Source organism: Vulpes vulpes, chromosome 13 (genome assembly GCF_048418805.1).
Source record: "Vulpes vulpes isolate BD-2025 chromosome 13, VulVul3, whole genome shotgun sequence".
Taxonomy (NCBI): Eukaryota; Metazoa; Chordata; class Mammalia; order Carnivora; family Canidae; genus Vulpes; species Vulpes vulpes.
Window position 1 is genome coordinate 87,194,795 of NC_132792.1, and position 14,662 is coordinate 87,209,456.

Below are 14,662 nucleotides of genomic sequence, written 5' to 3' on the forward strand. Positions count from 1 at the left end.
ATGCATCTTAAATTTGACCCAATGTTATATGTCAAATATCTCAATAAAACTGAAAAAATTTAAAAAATATTTGATTTCCGGGGATCCCTGGGTGGCTCAGCAGTTTAGCGCCTGCCTTTGGCCCAGGGCGCGGTCCTGGGGTCCCGGGATCGAGTCCCGCATCGAGCTCCCGGCATGGAGCCTGCTTCTCCCTCTGCCTGTGTCTCTGCCTCTCTCTCTCTCTCTCTATCATGAATGAATAAATAAATAAATAAATAAATAAATAAATAAATAAATACATCTTTAAAAAATTTTTTGATTTCCAAGACATAGGATTTACAAATATCATTTTTTCTAGGAACAATGTTTGATTAACAAGACCACTTTGGTCCCTAACCATGAATAACTGAACTACTTTATGCATTATGATCTTCTGTTCTTGCTCGTATGTTATTTTTTTATTTTTAATTTTCCAGTTTGGACTGGGTATGCAAATTCTTTCAAAGAATTCCAAGAACATGCCTCCTTATCCTTGGGTTCAGGTGGAGTTGAACGAAGGCTGAGATTACCTTTTAACCAACGTGCAGTCTGAGCTGCAGTACAGCCCAAACAAGAACTCCAAGATGGAAAGAGACAGCCAGAGCAATGACATAGCAATGTCCAACTGTGGCATTATGACTCACTTAGGACAGTTTCATTTTTATATACAGAGCAGCAGTAGACTGCTATCAAATTTAGCCATGCCCTACAGCATATGCAAAGAACACCAAAATGCATGAGCAAACAGAGAAGGGAATAAGAAAACAAATCTGTGTATTCATACTGTCTATACTTATAGGAATCCTAGATTTTTTAAATCGCTCTTAGCAGAAATTTCTGGAATTTTATCACTGATCCTAACACTACCATATTGTTAAATAATGCTAATTTGGAACATCAACTGGCAGTGAGTTACCTAATTTATTTTTAAAACTCAAAGCATTTCACAAAAATATGAACTATTCACTTTTATTTTCTTACACTGTGCCATATGATAAAAATAACTGTAAAGCAGCTTTGTTTGATAATTGGGTGTTAAGAGTTTTCCACTGAATTCTTTACAGCTTGACAAGACAGATTCTAGTGGTTTTAGCACACATGAAATTGATGCAGGTATCATAATGGCTATTGTCTCTTTTATTATTTTTAGGCTTTAAAGACTCTGCCCTTTTGCAATAAGACCAATACTGAAAGCCACTAACAAATTTGTACAACTCTAGTACAGAAACATCTACTTATAAGCTATAATCAGTCACCACTGTTCTCACAGTCTACTACCCTTCATATTCAGAAAAAATACACAGATGCCCCAAGCTTTCTCTAGTTCTGGATGTTTCTTAGGTTTATTTCTTTTAAAAATGAGTATGTCTGACTTGTGGAAAATTTACAGTATCAATGGCAGACATGGACCAAGTTTAAATAATATACAATTTATAAAGAGGAAATTTAAGGTATTCTCCTCCATCTGTGTTGCATCAATATTTTTTTATTAAAACAAAAAAAATTTTTTTTATAAGTTGTTTTGTTTTCCCGACTCAAAACCACATCATAGATATCTTTTCCATGCCAATACAGAAATGCCACTTCAATAACTACTTGGAATAGCATAATTTATCTTAGAAATTAAGTAAATAAGTAGATATATATCTAAGCACTAGAAATGTCTGAAGAAGTGGGAAATTTGAGAAATAATAAGTGAACCTTAGAACAAGAGGAGCATACACATTTAGAGCTAATAATGATCATTTTAGTTAAAGCACACAGTTCCTTACTCATGCAAAGGTTACACTGGTGGAATTTCAAGAGAAGAGATTCATCATAACATTCTGCTGGGGAAAGGAAAACAGATGCAAATATAAGTCATGAACATGAGTGATACATTGGTTCATTCTGAGATAATCCACCCAAAGAATTCTATAATTGCAGTGATCAACTATTTTTTTTGGCAAAGAAGTCAGACAGTATTTTTGGGACAAGCACATTTATAAGAGTTCTCGTTTTTTTAGTTAGGGATCCAAATATCTCCCCCTTTAACCCAGGGTAGAGCAAGGGCCATGACCTTCCAGTCTTAAAATATTACATAACTGTGAACCACAGGCTCATCCAACACTTTGATGAGCCTTAATCTGTAGCTTCATACCTCACCATATTAGGATAAATAGAGCTTAATCTTCTGAAGCTGTTTGATTCCAAAACAATACCAGGAAAACATTACACACACACACACACACACACACACACACACACACACACAAACAGAATGCAATTGTATTACACAGTAACTTTTCTTGGGAAAACACCATTAGGTTTCAAATTAGATTTTAAGTGCATGCCAATTTCCATACATTCAAAGTGGCATTAACAAAAGATTTTATTATTCCATCTTCCCCTCCATTATCTTTCTAGAAATAACTTGTATTATGTGGTAATGATTATTGGAGATCTAGAACTTATTATTGTCTACCATGAATAATTATATTACAACTTCAGACCAATGTAAATACCTTACAAGAGTATAATTAACCTCCATCTGTCAACTAACTTTTAAAAAGGCAATGATCTTTTTAAAAATTAAATAAGTAGTCTTTTATATTATCCTTTATGGTACTCTTTTATTTCTTCCTGCATGTCCCTGTACCCATAATAGATCATTTGCTATCAGCTTTGAGAACTTCATTTGGCATTTCCTCTTTTTTTCCTTAGTATTTGTTGTACTGTGGATGTCCTGCCAACAAACTCCTTTAGATTTCTTTCTGAATATATCTTTAAATCCTTTACAGTTTGGTGAATTTGTTTACTGAACAAAGAATTCTAGGCTAGCAGTTGTTATTATTGTTTTCAAAACCTTTGATAGATGTCATTCCATTGTCTTCTGGACTCGAATCTGATAAGTTAATTATAATTCTTATGGAGATTCTTCTAAATATAGAATGTTATCGATGTTTTTCATAGGTTTTCCTTTTCTCTTTTGTTTTTAACAGTTTAATCATGAAATGCCTCCACTGTGATTTTGTTTTTATTCTGATTGCGTTTTACTGAGTCTTTTAAATCTGTGGGTCAATGTCTTTCATCAATTTTGAACTATTACCCATTTTTTCTTCAACTATTTCTTTTGTCCCATTCTTTCTCTCTTCTCATTGAACTCCAGTAACATGAATGTTGGCCATTTGGGACAATATCAAATGGCCTACTTTGCTTTCCTCCCCAACTCCTTCTATGCTTCAGTTGAATTTCTACTACCTTGTCTTCATGTTCAATTTTCTTTTCTTCTATGCATCTAGTCTCCTGTTAAATCCATCCAGAATGCTTCAATTTGATACTGTGGTTTTTTCATATACACATGTCAAATTAGTTATTTTTAGAGATTCTATTTCTCTGTTGACATGATTTATCTTTTATCCATTTTACACAACTGTTCCTCTGATTCCTCTAACAATTATCATTGTTATTTAAAAGTTCTTGTCCCTTAATGCTAAAATCTGTGCCATCAATATGCCTACTATAGTAATCAAATACTAGTCAATTGTTTATGGGTCACATTTTCCTTTTCTTTTACTAATCTTTTAACTTTTTATTGTGTAACATTGTTTTTAAAAGAACTCTAGGAAACTGGAGTTAATAGTAATTTCCCCCAGAAGAGTAAGCCTTTTCTTCTGTCTGATAATTAGAGTAAGACGCTTCATTCCAATTAGGAGTAGAACTGGGCCTGGGTTGTATTGCAACTTTAATTAATTTTAGGTTACCTCTGGTTCCAAATGTTTTAAATGTCTTGTATCTTTACAGGTTCCTCCCCCCCACCCCAGGAGAGCTTTAGGATAAACACCATGGAACTAAGAACTCTCACTCTGATTTAGAGCCTAACCCCCAGCCTCCTGTGTCATTAGGCTCTTTGCAAAAATCCTAAGGGAGAGGATTATCAGGTGTGAAGGTCCTTTTTATATGGAGTTTCAACTGATACCAATTTGCTGCACCAGTGCAGACAGTCATTAACAGCTGTCTTGGTATCTCCTTGCCCCAGTAGAGGACCCAGTAGAGGATCAACCAGGTGTGATCATCTTCCCGTGAGGTCAAAGACTCAAGGGAAGAAACATGCCCAGGGAGGGAAATGACAGCTGGGCTCTATCACCTAGGAGGAGCTCTGCCCTCCCTGAGATTTATCTCCTTTAGATATTGTGGCCATAGCTCTCCACTAGTTTTTAAAACATATGATGTTTACATTTATCCTTTCTTCTCTAGTTGTTACAGCGGGAAAGACAGTCCATCACCATATAGTCTATGTCCTAACTGGAAGTGGAACTCCCACAGAACATTGTAAACATACCAGATTTCTTTTAATGCTGTATTTGCTAATGAACTTCTAACTTTGTATAACCCAAGTTCAATTTTTCTGAGTATATGCCACAGAATATTTTTAAAAGTCATGCTAAGAAATATTCTATGGGCCCTCTACAAGAGACATCTTGTAAAGAATTTAATATATAACAATTTACTATCATACACATTGCATCATTTGTTCCTTATATTAATTCCATAAAGCAGCCAAAGCAAGAATTATACAGTGAAGAAAACAGTTACTGACAGCAAAGTGGAGAAATATAACTTCCCACTGCAATTACAATAAAACGCAAAGGCTCTTCTAGGACTTCATGGCCCAGCATATTCTGTCCTCAACTGCTTCTGCAGTCACACCTTATAACACTCTCCCTGGCATTAGCACTAGACATGCTAATCTTTTCTCAGTTTCTCTAAAAATCCAAGCTGTTTCTTCCCTCAAGAAATTTTCCCTTACTGATTTTTCTGCCTGGAACTTTCTCCTACTATTCCCATGCCAAGATGCTTCTCATCATTCAGCTCCCAAGGTAAATGTCATCTCCTCGGGGGATCTTTTTCTAGCCATCCTAAATTAGCATTCCTCCAGTTATCCATCATCTCAGCTTTCTGCATTTCTTTCTTCTCATCCATCAACAACTTACACTTCCTCTACTAACTTACTTCATTTTGAGGGGAATGATTTTCCCCAGTAGAATATAGAGGAACCAAGTCTGTCTCATTTACTCAGTATCTGGCCAATAACAGGAACTCAGAAATATTTGCAGAATGAATGACTAGTGACAGTGGAGCCAGAATATAAATTCAAACCTTTTCAATCCTGTCCAGATGCTTTCTCTACAGTAATCTTTCTTAATTTCAAAAGCCCCCTCAGGTATTAGTGTATCTGTGTATAGCTATACATATCCAGAGAAGAAATAAAATGTCATGATTGTGAGAAAAACTGTGAAGCCGGCTGGGCCAGGTTTCAATGTGGGTTCTGACACTTTCTGGATCTATGACCTTCAGTGCAAGCTACTGAACCTCTGTTCCCCCACTGCCTAATCTGTAAAATGGGAATATTAAACATATATATGCTGGAGTTATTATAAGGATTGAGTTAATATATGTGAAATGCATGGCACATAGTAAACCCATGTGTTAACTGATGACTATAATTTAATTTTTTTAGCATGCCCATAACTAGATTTAGAGTTAGGCTATAGTGTGGTGCTAAAATACCATAGGGGCACTAAAATATCACTAGAAATATGATTAACATAAATAATACTGAATTTATTAAAACTCCTCTCTGACCCAACCTCATTCTCGAGCCTTGTTTCCTCAACTCCCTTAGGCCACAAATGGCCATCTGACACATTTCCAGCCAAAGTAACAACAGAAAAATTCTTCCCCATGGTTTCAGAGAGATCTTTTGTTATCCTGAAACTATTGTATCCTAATCTTTTGTTATCACTTTCTTTTCCTCCTTCTCCCTTCTTGGAATGTAGACAAGATGGATGCTTCAGCAGCCACCTCGCAATGATGAGAGAAAAGCCAAGAAAACTGCAGTGATCAGCCTTGACATTATTGAATCTCAGAAATAACATCAGATGCTGTCTATCTCTGGGCTTTTAGAAATGTGAGAACAAATTTTTAAAAAAATTCTAATCTTTGTTATTATTGTTACTTGCAGCCCAGATGATTCCCAAATGATATTAACTGGAAGGAGTACTTTAATAACTCATTTAGAGTAGGTGAGATTAGACACCTTCTCCACTCCACTAAGGGAATTATTCAAGTGAGAATACATAGTCAGCCTCATAAAAGAAGGTGTTTCTAATGTAATCTTCAATTTTAAGAGCTACCAAATTATGCACCTAATCTCATGTCTTGGTCTGGACTTGATCAGTATACTATAAGGTTAAACTCCCTTCTTGCTGAAGATATCCCTGTCTAAATATACAGGGAATGACTATATTCACATTGTTTTCAAGTCACATACATTCCAAGGGTATTAGGAAGAATACACACAAATCAAAATTTCCCACCTCCTCTTTCTGAAAGAAGAGGATTGAATTTTCCATTGTCATTATCTTTGAATGATGCCAATAACAGCACAACATGGCCATCTAGAGAAATCATCTTGGATCCTGACCTCAAGTGAGCTTTTGCAGCAAGGCTCTTGCAAGTAAAACTGCTCACTTTGTGGGACAGACCCTAGGCACAGTCTCAGTAATGCAGCTGTTTACCCTCTGAGCTCCCTCCGGAGGCCATTTAGATAAAGAAAGAAGACAAATCCCTTGTTTTTATGCTCAGGCTTCTCAGAAATCTTTGGATTGTAACATGCTTATAAACAAGCTCAACTTGGATGTTTTGCAAAAAGCACTTGAAAGGCAATGGTGATAAAGGAAAGCTATAGTTTCAGAGTAATAGAAGCAAGAACACAGAGCAGGTTCTCGCTCTCTTTCTCAGGCTCAGTGACTTTCACTATCACCTGGCATCCTTCATTCTCCTCCTACAATCCTGGTTTTCTGTTCCTCTCCTGGCCCGCCTCACCCCTCTTTGGGAAACAAGGAGAAAGCTAAGGAAACTATTCCAACAAAAGGTAAACAGGTTTGCCTGAACCTCTTTGTTGATATTTCAGAAAAAAATAACGAAAAATATGTTTGTAGATTAGGTGGAGCCTTAAAACAGCAAACAAATCTCAGTCACTCATCAGGGAATATTTGAAATGGTTTTGAAAGCTGGAATTTTTTCTAATTAACTGAAGTTCCTATCAGCTATTAAATTCTTATGCATGTATATATCACCTCTAAGTAAAAGCACTGGGCTAAGAAGAGGAAAAGTTGCAACCTGGAAAGAACGTCCCACCATTAAACATGAACCCCACGAACTAACAAAGGCAGAGGCTCAAATGGGATAAGCTCTTCTTCAATAAAGAATGACAGAATGGTTTTTTCTTTTTTGGGGGGGAACAGCATGTTTTTCTGTATTTGTAGCTATAAAAGAAGTCAACTTCCACATGCTTGACCTTAAAACTAATTTATACCATGTTCTGTCTACTGCTTTATCAAGAAAAGGCCACTAAACCACATAATTAGAATACACTACTTACATGGGGAATATAAACATACACTTGACAAAATCAAAATATAATGTTTCTTAAATTTCCCCTACATTGGTTGAGGGAAGGGGGAACTAGAGAGTGACTGCTAAGGGGTATGGTGTTTCTTTGTGGCATGATGAAAACGCTCTGGAAGTAGGAGTGATGGTATCACAACTTTGTGACTATACTAGAACCACTGAACTGTATACTTTATTTTTTTGAACTATATACTTTAAAAGAGTATATAATCTTTACTTTTAAAAGAGTAAATTTTACATTGTATGAACTTCTCATCAATAACCAAATTACATGAGAAAAATTACTTTTTAAAATTTTGATAATTAAAAGTGCTTTGACACTGACAACACCAAATCTTGGTATGTGGAGCAAGAATTTTCATTCACTGCTGGTAAGAATTCAAAAAAGAACAGTTGCTTTGGAAGACAGTTTGGCAATTTCTTAGAAAACTACATGTACTCTTAACCATACAATACAGCAATCACTCTCCTCATATTTAGCCAAAGCAATTGAAAACTTACATCTACACAAAAACCCACATGTGGATATCTATAGCAGCTTTATTTATAATTGCCAAAACTTGGAAACAATGCAGATGTTCCTTAGTAGGTGAATGGATAAATTTGGTACATCCCAATAAAGGAGTATTATTCAGTACTAAAAAGAAATGAGGTATCAAATCATGAAAAGACATAGGGGAACCTTCAATGTATAATCATAAGTGGAAGAAGACAATCTGTAAAAGCTACATACCACATAATTCCAACAATATGACATTCTGGAAAAGGCAAAATTATGGAGACAGTAAAAAGATCAGTGGTTGTCAAGGAGGAGTTGGGAGGAGGAGGAGGAGGGATGAACACATGGAGCAGAGGATATTGAATGCAGTGAAAATATTCTGTATGATACTTTAATGATGAATACAGGTCATTACACATTTGTCCAAACCCACAGAATACACAATACCAATAATGAACTCTATTGTAAACTATCAACTTTTGGTTGATTACAATGGGCCAGTGTAGGGTCATCAATGTAACAAATGCACCACTCTATAGGGGATGTTAGTAATAGGGGAGGCTGTGCATGTGTGAGTCAGGAGGTATATGGGAAGTCTCTGGCTCTTCCCCTTAATTTTGCTTTGAACCTAAAACTGCACTAAAAAAATATTTTAGTAACAAACTATAGAAATGATCCCTGAAAGTATAGTCTTTTAAAAAAACCACTTAGGGATTTCAAATAAGTTTTAAGAAATCAAAAAAGATTTAAATTTCCAAGAAGGGCTGTGGATAGAAAGACACTCCTATGGAAAGCTATTGGCTGCTTTGAAGAAAGAATAACAGTTACAGGAGCTTTTCCTGCAAAAGGCGCCTATCTTTGGGCAGCCTGCCCTGGGCCTCTACAATGCCATGTGCAGACCATAAAGTCAGCCATAGAAAAGAAAATTTTATTAAGAAAAACAAGGAAGAGAAAATGCATTTCCAGGATTGTACTGTATTTAGGTATACGTTTGAGCAGGGCTAGACTGATCTGGAGGCCTGGAATATGGAAGTAGAATATCTCTCACTTGAGATTGAAATCTACAACACAAGGATGGGTATCAGGAAACAAAACAAACAAACAAACAAACCCAACAACAACTAACAACTTCATGATATTTCAATATATATATCTGTTCTCTAAAAAGACTGAGCCAGAGACAAGTAGTGAAAACTAAAGTTCCTAGGATATGCAGACTTTGTTCAGAAATTATATTAGACTTATGTTGCAACTGGAATTTTAAGCCAAGTTTACCTGGACCATAAGTGCAAGGTACTTGTTCTTGACATGTAGATGTTAATGAGAACTAAGTGATATGCTTTAAAACTTGAAAGTGATCTAAGATAAATACAAAAAGGAACCAAAGAACTTAGACTACAGTTTACATGACAAAATGGGTCATATATTGTTCACCAGTATAATTTAAATATATTAAGCGACATGGTAAATGTTTTCATATGGAAGAAAAGAAAAAGTAAAGATGAAATCACTGTCTCTGCATTGGTCAAGATCACGGATGCCAACATGGATATCGTCTACAAGGATATGGTCACCAAAATGCAGCAGGAGGTCACTGTTCAGCAAATAATGTCTCAGATTGCTAATGTGAAAAAAGATATGATTATTTTGGAGAAAAGCGAATTTTCAGCCCTCAGAGCAGAAAATGAGAAGATAAACGTGGAACTACATCGATTAAAACAACAAATAATGGATGAAGTCATCAAAGTCCGAACAGATACCAAGTTAGACTTCAATCTAGAAAAGAGCAGAGTGAAGGAATTGTACTCGTTGAATGAAAGGAAGCTGCTGGAAATGAGGACAGAAATGGTGGCATTGCATGCCCAGCAAGATCGGGCTGTCACCCAGACAGACAGGAGGTTGCTGGCCTCAAAACCATGCTGGAGTCACACAAGCTTGATAACATTAAATATTTAGCAGGGTCTGTATTCACGTGCCTAACAGTAGCTCTGGGATTTTACCACCTGTGGATATAATAAAGTGTCTTTTTAAAGAGAAGAAAAAAAAATCACAGGAAGGAGAAGGAAAAAAAGAAAGAAGGAAGGAAGGAAGGAAGGAAGGAAGGAAGGAAGGAAGGAAGGAAGGAAGGAAGCAAACTTCTAAAAAGGGATGCCTGGGTGGCTCAGTGGTTGAGTGTCTGTCTTTGGCTCATGTCCTCAACCCGGGGTCCCGAGATCAAGTCCCGCATCAGGCTCCCTGCTCAGTGGGGAGCCTGCTTCTCCCTCTGCCTATGTCTCTGCCTCTCTCTGTGTGTCTCTCATGAATAAATAAATAAAATCTTACAAAAAAAAAGAATAACAGTTACAGATGTGAAATAGTCTTACTTGTTTGACTAATAATCCTCTAAACAGGTGACAGGCTAAAATGTCTGTTTTTAAAGCAAAGGAAATCACCAAGTATGAATGTTTTATGTTCTATTTTAAAACCAATATACAGTTTATGAGTTTGATGTAGACATTGATTTTGATGAAGCTCAGTCAATCTCACAAGTGACTTATCACATTATCCTCAAAGAGAAGTTAAAATTATTAGTGAAAAACTAGTTTGGTAACACCTAATCATTGCTTAGAAGCTCATATTTATTATTCAATTATGAGATACCCAGGAGAAAAAATCTATAAAAAAGTATGTAAGCAAAAAGCAACTTTCCCTTGCTCTTTAATAGAATTCCATACTGTATCTATTCAGTGATACATGTCATTAGAAGAGTCTTGGCAATCTATGTTTTGTGCTTCTAAAATTACTCTTCTCCAAGAAATCTAGATAAATAATTTCTTAAAGATTGTCTTTTTAGTTCAAAAGTTATACATTCTCTCTATTGATCAGTAATTGATTATTACCAAATTTCAGTGTATATTTTTATTCTGTGGTTTTGAAAGGCTTGCCATGGCCAGTATTACTATGTGTAACTTGCAAAGTAACTCACGAGATGAGTCCACCAATTTGCTGTCATCCCAAAGTCTGCCTCTGTGGTGCTGTGATGATTTGCTGGAATGCAACCATGTAACCTCTTTCCCTCCACCTCTCTGGTCTCTATTTATTGTTATTACCTAGTCATTAAATGGTCAGCCACAAAATGTGAAAATGCTATTATTGCATCCTAAACTATTTTTCAATTTATTTTGTCTGTTGTCCTTCTTCACCTCCAAAAATTCAACAGTAGGACAGAATCACAAACAAGATCAAAGGGATAATCAGGCAGTGGCTCTGCCTGGAACCCCACACAGTCATTCTCACATGGATTGTCATTCTCATGTGTATGGGTTTTAAACAGCTCTATAGTCCATCCTGTTAAGGTTTTCCTCTGGCCTTTTTCCTCATGAGGCAATAGCATCAGCTCATCTTTAAACTATTCAGTAAAAATCCAAGGTGAAATATAAACCCAACTTATTAAATTTTGGCAGGAATGAGTTGGCCATTTGGATGAATAACTATCCCTTGGTTCTCTTCTTTCACAATACATTTTCCATGCTCAGACTTATTCCATGATGGTTTTAGTTCTATGGGATCTCCTTGAGCAATAATGGTTTTATGTTCCATTTGTTTTCTTTGGCTAACTTTAAGATGGTTGCTCCTAACTTCTGTACAAACAACTTTAAATTGGAAAGCCGTAAGTAGTGTTTCCAATGAAACAGAGGATCCTAGAACTAGGGGGCTGAGAGGAAATTTGAGAAATTCCCAAAAAATCACATTTTACAGATGAGAAAAATGAAGCTCAAAGAAATTAAGTAACTCATCCAAGAGCACACAGCTAACTGAGGACTAGAACTACAAATTTAATCTCCTGATATCTAATTCTATGTTTGTTTCCCCCTAGCCACCAGTCTCCTGATCCAATTACATTTTACATTCGTCACTCACTCACCAAAAAAAAAAAAAAAACCAAAACAAAACAAAAAGCTTCATACTTCTACATTAGAGATTATTCTCTCTTTTTCCCTTAATGTATTTCTTAAAATGCAAATGATAATCAAGTGGATCATATTTTTATCATAAAATACATTGGAAATTCTGTCACTAGTCAAAGTTTTCATTAATGAACAAAAAGAGTTCTATGCAAGAGTGCCCCACAAGATAAAAAAAATTCTTAATATAAAATCCTCTAAAAATCTGAAAGTAAACTAATAAAACTGGCAAGTGGAACATAACACACCATATACACTGGCTATAAAATACAAATACCACACATTAAAAACAATTGTGATATATTTGACCTAAAAGGAATATATTAGCACTATTAAACATTAATCATATTCTTAATTTATCCATTGGCTGGTGTATTAGAATGCATTAGAATTTCTTAAAACAATGTCAATAATTCATGCTTTTTATTTGAAACCATTCAAGGAAGAAGAAGCTGAATTCCATTTTATCCAATTTTCCTTGTGGCATGTGGAGACATTTCCCAAGTATTACAGCCAAGTTAAAATAATAAATTCTAAAATCACATTTTTATTATTGTTGCTACTGGTAATTACCATCATCATTATCCAGCTAAAGGTATTTTATTTTCAATTGGTTCTCTACCTCATCCTCTCCAACTTAGTCATTATATTGTTCATCATCAGATAAATTTCTTCAGTAAACCACTAAGAGCCAACAGTCACAGCACTTTACATGTTCCAAAAATGCCATAAAAACAACTGTCAGAATTAAGGTCCTCAAAGTCTCGCTCACAAACTGACAGGGAAAGGCACCAACCAGTACCCTGAATGCCTATGTTAATGTGAACTTTGGAAAAAAAAGAGCTCAAAGTTTCATCCAAAGAGAATCAAATAACTAATTTCATAATGGTTAACACCTTATGTGGTAGGGGCTCTTGTTACCTATGCCTCTGAAGCTCCACCACATTCAAGATGAATGGCTTTAGTACTTCGTACTTCAGTACCTAAACTCTAAGCAGCAGACAGGCAACTATAAATCCCCGATCAATAGTTTATGTCATGGGAAATGGAGAGTAATTTCTTTTCTATCATCTTAGAGGAAGCTTTTTTCTTTTCCTAGGAGTAACCCAACCAGGAAGTGTTCCTTCTAAGGCTCTCTATCCATTCCTTTCCAGTAACCTTATCTTCTTTCTTTACCAATAGCTAGGATTAATTATGATGATCAGTAATTTCCTGAAATAGACTCTGTTGTGCACAAAACTGGTGAGCTTTTGTCCTTTTAAGGAAGAAATACAAACAACACAAAAGATTTAGGTTTTGCATTTCATTGTATTTACTTACATTTATTTTAAAAAGTTGACACTTTGGATTTTGATGAATGGGCAAGAATTCTCATTTTTACTTTTTTTTTTTCTTTTACTTTTTTTTTTATTATTTATTTATGATAGTCATACAGAGAGAGAGAGAGAGAGGCAGAGACACAGGCAGAGGGAGAAGCAGGCTCCATGCACCGGGAGCCTGACGTGGGATTCGATCCCGGGTCTCCAGGATCGCGCTCTGGGCCAAAGGCAGGCGCCAAACCGCTGCGCCACCCAGGGATCCCTCATTTTTACTTTCATTTTCCATGTAAAAGTTCCTTCTTTAAAGCAAAAAGTACCATATTCTGCTTAATAGAATATCTGCATTTCAGTAGATTAAAAAATGAAATTCTACCAAGGTTCGTGTCAGCCTATATAGAACTTTAATGATTCAATGAAGTCTATCTTCTCTGAAAAACTGTGGTTTGCCTAATGGAGCAAAGCTGAACCTCTGCCCCACCTGACTCCTTGGCATTATTCAATAAACAATTTGTACAACTATATTCACCAACCTCGAGTTTTACTAATAATGACTCATAGTTTCCCATTTATTTCCATTATAGAATTCTTCTAGGAAAATGTCAGCCAAAATTTTATTTTATGTTTTTTTTCAGTCAAAATTTTAAAATCACATCTTTAACAACAACAACTAACAGCTTTCTTAAAATTTTGGTAAAAGTGGATATATATATTAATTCATTAAGAAAAATTAAGAATTATGGGGAAAGTTGTGGATATTAGCAATGGCTACTGAGTAACCTTTTGAGAAATGTGCTCTTTCACAAATGATTTTATTGGTTTTATTATCCTCAACAGAAAAAAAGCAACACTATATATTTCCCAAAAGAAGGCATAAAAATATATTGTAACAGGAAAAAATAGATCTGTAGTGTCAAAAACTCCAGAACAATGGTAAGTTAAAGCTTCCTGAGCCTCTCCTACACACCTCTGCACTTCCAAATATAATAAACAGGGATTCATAAGTTCTGTTGTACTTGAAAGTATATTTGGATGTACTTAACAGACAGTTATTAAAGGACTGCTACATAGCAAACCCTTAGAAAATACTTAATGAATGAAGATAATAGACTTTACAAAGGAATGGAGGTTAGGACCATTTCCACTTTTGAGGAATAACATGATAATCAGATGGTTCAAAAACGGTACTTCTGCCTTCCCTCAAATTTTTTCTTCTCTCTAATCTACCCAAACAGTTATTAAACACCTTCAAAATCTTTCATTTTAAGATGATTGATTCATTCAATGAATGCTTATTATATTAACATACTAATAAATTTTAAAGAAACTTTGCAAAATGTGACTCTAGTATTGCAGCAAGAAAATTCAGGATCCAGGAATATTCTTCAAGTGGCCAAACACCATGGATACTTTTCTAATTAGACTAGTAC

At 35.5% G+C, this 14,662-nt stretch overlaps 1 protein-coding gene and 1 pseudogene across 7 annotated transcripts in view; both read right to left on the reverse strand.

Annotated features, from left to right (window-relative positions):
* ARHGAP28 (Rho GTPase activating protein 28) overlaps positions 1-14,662 on the reverse strand; it is a 203,555-nt gene that overhangs the window by 99,638 nt on the left and 89,255 nt on the right. The gene's annotated exons all lie outside the window — the stretch shown is intronic.
* Positions 8,549-8,666, reverse strand: LOC112925332 (small nucleolar RNA U3; annotated as a pseudogene).